The sequence below is a fragment of the Chenopodium album genome, chromosome 19, assembly GCF_948465745.1.
Source record: "Chenopodium album chromosome 19, dcCheAlbu1.1, whole genome shotgun sequence".
Classification (NCBI taxonomy): domain Eukaryota; kingdom Viridiplantae; phylum Streptophyta; class Magnoliopsida; order Caryophyllales; family Amaranthaceae; genus Chenopodium; species Chenopodium album.
The window spans coordinates 13,614,941-13,621,268 of NC_137852.1; positions in this window are offsets into that span (position 1 = coordinate 13,614,941).

Below are 6,328 nucleotides of genomic sequence, written 5' to 3' on the forward strand. Positions count from 1 at the left end.
CTTGCAAATAAAACAGGACTTGACATGCTAGAGACTACCTTAGTTGGCTGCAAGAAATTACATTGGAAATGATTTTCAATGAGCAGGGCCGGAAAACGCTCTTCACAGAGCTGCCTCCAATAACGCTGCAGGTCAGTGTATAGAAATATACCTCATTTAACCCCCCTCTTCCCTGTCCCACTTAATCTTGGTTTATGTTTTTAACTTTCAGCTTGATTCTTAAAAATATATTTATCATTTGTTTTCTTTTTTGCCTTTGTAGGGTTTCATTTATGTACAAGGAGATATCTGATTACTAGCAACATACTTTTGGATATCATCCTAATATAGTAAACAAATATGTTGTTTGATGTATTTTCATGGTTAGGGTGTATTTGCTTTGTGTGTGTCTAATTGGCTTAAGTTGATTGAGTTGCTGATTACTTTGCTGCATGTGTGGCTAATTGGCTTAAGTTGGCCGAGTTGCCGATAAACAGTGCCAGTGCTTGCCTGTCTACTCCTACTCAACTATTTGCTGTATGTAATATGTATACCTCACATATATTTAATATTTCGCTGATGTTTATGCATTTTTAAGGGTGAATTTGCTGGATAGGTTTCCAGGTCTATGTGTGGAATGTGCTAGCTTTTTAGACAAGGACAATGTGGGTATTGAGAAGTGGAAATTAGGGATTTGAATTTCATGTTAGGAGTCTACCTTGTTTTAGTGGCAGAACAATAGGCCAGTAGCCATTTCTAGGATCAATTGAATGTTCCCACACCACCATTAACTAGTGTATGAGAGGTAAGAAAAAAGATTAAGTTGAGAGATTATTTTTTTGTTTATACACAAATTTACCTTCAACAGCCAGTTTCATGCCGGAAAAATATCTCTCCGACCAGTTATAGTCCCCTATTTGCAAAATTTGATAGTTCAGTCACTTACTTGCAACATTGGGCAAAGTTTAATCCCTTGTTTTTATACTTTAATCACTATGTAAATGGTACATTAATACAGAAGTACGAAATAACAAAGTCTACTAAGAAGATCAAATTATACAAACCCGACCCGAATATCCTAAACAATATCTATGAGTACAAACTATTTAGATTGAACGACAATTTTACAAAAAGTACACAAATTTTGAATCTTGAGACCTAGTTTGTGTATCAAAGACGTAGAGGTACAGCGAGGCAAAGGCTTTGTGAGGGCATTGGAAGAGCACGTAAAAATAGATGCAATGTAACCCTTATCTTACATTTTCATGAACAAAATGACAGTCAAAGCAAGATGCTTCATCTTCGGCAGCAGCTAGCATATGTACAGCTTGTATATTATCTTCATTTGGATGATTTTCCGGTAGCTATTTCATGCTTAGCTTGGTCTGAGTAATAAATTGTTGTGGGTGGCTAAGTTGCTTAAGCTGATCGAGTTGCTGATTAAATGATGTGTGTGTGGCTGTTTTTAATTATGGGCAATTTGGTTCAACAGGGCTCTATATTGATTCGACCGATTACTTCCTCCTTACTTTTCACAAACTCTAGTTTGCATAGCTTTTGCAATTAGTGAAAACATGTCAAATTAAAAACAATAAAATACCGGGGGAAGTATTAAATACAAAGAGTAAATCAATACTCGTATTTTATTAATTACTTCCTCTGTTCTTTTTTACTTGACTTGTTTCTTTTATCACGTTTGTCAATGCAAAACTTTAACGAACAATAACTTTAATTCTCCATAAGTAAAAAATATAAAATTTACATATTATGATAGTACTTATTGAGACGAATTTAAAAAAATCTTACATGAATATGTTTTTCCTTATATATTATTTACAAAAGACGGTCAAAGGAGGAGTGATGAATAGTGTAAAAGTCAAAGCGGGTCAAGTAAAAAAGAACGGAGGAAGTAGGCCATTCTTCAAAAAAAAAAAAAAAAAAAAGGATGAAATTACATTTGTTAATAATTTTTACCCTAGCATTATTATCCTGATATTCATATTCATGAACCTAAGGGGCTGTTCACATTTATAAAATTGAGCAGAACTGAACGTAGTGAACTGAACTGAATGGAGCTGAATTAAAGTGAATTGAACTGAAATTAAGCTGAAGTGAACAGACCCGAACCATGAAAAAAAAACATCTATATTGATGTAATCTACTTTAATATTGTAAATCAAGATCTACCAAGAATACTTCATACAAGCTAATTACTATTTTTTAAAAAAAAAGAATGATTTGTAAATAAAAAGTTATACAACATCTACAAAGAGATTTTAAATCTAATAAATACATGACAATTGAATAAAAAAAAAAAATCTTATCAGCAGAGCTACGATCGTTATTGCAAATCGTACATTATTCATACCCTCTTTCATAGCGCTATGATTTACAGTCTTCTTCGATGAGGGATCTATCGATTTATTGTAGTTGTGAAGAAAATTTTCGTCTAATTTTTCTCATTGTAATCGAAAGATTAACCTCTTTCTTACTCTCGCACAAATCTTTACCCATGAAACAACTTATATACCATACTAAACTAAAAAAAACTAGAACAAAGCCCACCCAGAGTGTAGATTTAATAACAAAAACATAAAAAAAACTAAAGAAAAGAGTCGGAAATAGCTAAATTTTCGGAAACTTTTGACTATTTTCGACCTATGAAACACTTTATTTGAAGAACCATACAGAGAAAAATAGATATAAGACGCTTAAGTTTTTTATTATTATTATTTTTTTATATAGAAATTAAATGCATTAATACCTAATTCCGAACCACAAGATGAGCAATAATATATCAAAAACAGATCTAAACGCATAAACTAAGGGCTTGTTTGACATCATTTTTGGTTTTCAGTTTCCTGTTTTTTTGAAAACTAAAAACCAAAAACAGAAAACAAGGAAAAGGTGTTTTCACTTTTTTGTTGTCAGTTTTCAAAATTATCATGATTTTAATAAATCTTAACAATTTTTGATTCATTATGTGACATATATAATATACTTTTAAAAAACAAAAAACCAAAAAACAGAAAACTACAGCAATGCCAAACGAACCCTAAGTTTTTTCCAATAACAATTAAACATACTATTTCAATGTTTTTCCAACCTAGTTAGTACAGAGTAATCATGCAATTTTTGATTGGTACCACCTTTTATTTATAGTTAATGTTCTTCAAAGTGTATCATACGCTTAGTACACCCGCTTGTACCATAAAAATCTCAATTTTTGTTAGTTATGAGGTTCTCTCCTCTGATGAGGACCTTACCGGTGCAATACTCCCTGCCGTTCTCAACCTCCTTTATGTGCTGAATGAACTTGGTTTCGACCAAATTTTTATTTCGATCAACTACCTTTTCATTTATCCCTCTCATCACCCCGTCATTCCGCCTACTTTCGCTAATTTTAGCGAACCACTAAACCATATTATCAATTGTCCTTACTCGATTTAATGGAAGTGACAAATTCATCATTCCTAGTGAACATTTACCTATACAAATTGTTTTATGATGTATGCTTATAAATTGCTTGTGACATTTTAGTCACAATTTAACAATAAGTACAAGATTTAAAAATAAAATTACATAATACTCGTTGAATTTAGTGACAATTATACAATAGGTACAAAATTTTAAAAACATGGAATAAAATTTACAATTATTAATAAAGTATTTACAAATTTACAAATAACATAGAATAAGTACAAGTTACAAATTTTTTAAAAAAGTACATAATACTCGGACGATTTAGCGATAATTTTACAATAGGTACAAAATTTATATAGCCATTGTAAAAATTGAAAATTAAAATTTACTTCACAATTTAAATTACCAATTATGAACTTCCTAGCTATGATACGCACAGTGCAAATGAAACACAAATAAAAGCAATGAATAAATTGAATGAGTGATGCATTATTTCTCTAAATCAACCGTTTTTCCTCAATTTTAATAATAAAATATATACTTTATATTTTATATAAATTAAAATATTTTAAGACAAAATGCCTTTAATTTATACTTCATATTATATTTATTTATATTAAAAGTTATGCACACATTGCGTGTAAATTTTTCATTATAATAATACTCATAGTGCTTCGTAAAAGATTTTAAGATTATGGTCTGCTTTGTTCACCTTATTTTCACATATTTCAAGGGTAATAAGTTTAGATAAGTTCAATTTGATTTCTAACCCTAGCCTTTTCAAAACATCTTACGTCGATCACGAGACACTAACACACCTAGCCAAGCTTTGCCTTCGCCTTAAACGTGAAAGGTTGATAATTTCTGAGGGTTTGGTTACAAATCCTATTTCAATTATTAAAATTAATTGTTTGATTTAATATTTTATTGAATTTTACTAACGTGTGTATTCTTAATAGAAAGAGATACGAGGCAACAAAGTGAGTAATTCTATTGCTCTATTTCTTTAGAAAGCATGCTTAGATTATATAAATTCCTAGTATCATGATAGGATGCTTTTAATGCTTTCTAGTATAATGTTTAGGTTGCTTCCTATTTCTTCTATCATATTAGTATCATGTTAGGGCCAAAGCTTTAATATTTATGTTTAGTGACATGCTAGGATTTGTTATTAATCATGTTAATATCATGCCTAGGATCTTGCTAATATTATTATGCTTTATTAAGATTACTGTGATGATGATTGTTGTGTCATGATTATTATGTTGCTTGATAATTATTGTTATTGCCTGATCACGTCTTTTGGGCAGGTTTAAAGGGAATTTGCACTTGAAATCACGCATAATAAGAAAATTATAATTTGATTTAGGTTAATATGATTTTAATTCAAGTGATCGTCAATAATAGATTTATTTGTGCATTAATATCAACCAACATAGATTAAACATGTTTAGGGTTAACCTAATGATTGTATGTTAGTCAGAAAGCGCACATGAATATGAGAAGAATAAAGTAGAGGCTTATTTTTAGGGTGGGTTCAGTCTCTTTTAGGTTGGATTTGTACCTTCATCCACGAATATACAGTCATGATTCCAGACCACTACGGAGTAAGCGATCTCTAGGATCGTGAAGGGGTGTAACCTTCACCCTGTGAACGGTTTACAAGTTCTTAAAACTTGTTGGCGACTCTTTTGCTCTAACTTCCTTCCCTTTGGACGCACCATGCTTAAGTGGGTCAAGCTTAGGATGCTTGAAATATTCCCTACACACTCAAACAGGTTTTGTTCCGAAAGACAAATCACTGCCAGTATTGTCATTGTCCAAGAAAGTTCTTCATACAATGAGAAACAAGCAAGGTTCAAGTGGATTTATGGCAATCAAAATGGACTTTGAAAAAGCCTATGATAGGTTAAGATGAGAATTTATACATGATACCCTCCTTGAAATTCGATTTCCTCCTGTTATAATTGAGGTCATGTGTAATGCCTTACTACTTCCTCTATGCAAGTGCTTTGGAATGGAGAGCCTACTCAAGTTTTAAAACCCGGGAAGGGGAATTTGCCAAGGTGATCCTCTCTTACCTTATTTGTTTGTCTTATGTATGGAGAGGTTAAATCAAGTTGTTGAGGAAGCCATTATTAAAAACTACTGGAAGCCTATTAGAGCTAGTCGGAATGGTTCTAAGTTGCCAACCTTTGTTTTGTGGACGTTATAATTTTAGTTAGTGAGGCAACCATTGAACAATCGAATGTCACACAAGAATGTCTTGGAAAATTTTGAGCCTTGGGGTCTAAAATCAGCAATGCCAAATCCTGTATGTGCTTTTCTCCGAATATGGATGACAGTGCCAAAGCAGTTATTTGTGAAGCCTTGAACATGGATATGACTGATGATTTGGGGAGCTATTTGGGTATGCCCACTTTATCGAGCCGAGTGACTAAAGATACCTTCGCTTATCTTTGTGAGAAAGTGGATTTAAGACTTGCGGGGTGGAAGACAAAGTATCTCTCTATGGTAGGAAGAATCACTAGCAAAATCCTCGATATCAACCATAAGTTCCTATGCTACGTGATCGGCAAAACTCCCTAGGACCATTTGTGATGACCTTGATAGGAAAATGAGAAGGTTTATGCGGGGTGGGAATGAAGATAAAAGGAAAGTTCGCCTCTTATTATGGGAAACTTTGCAATTGTCGAAAGAGCAAGGAAGGTTGGGAATGAGGTCTTCAAGAGATCTTAATGCACCCTTTCTCACCAAACTGTGATGGAGGGTTCTAACGGAACCACATTCGTTATGGTCGAATGTTTTGAGAGCCAAATATTGCAAGGGTAGATGTGATATTGATATGTTTGAAGCCAAGGCCAATATGTCGAATGTGTGGCGAGGTATAACTGAGAACGCAAAATTTCTATGTCAAGGTGCTCGA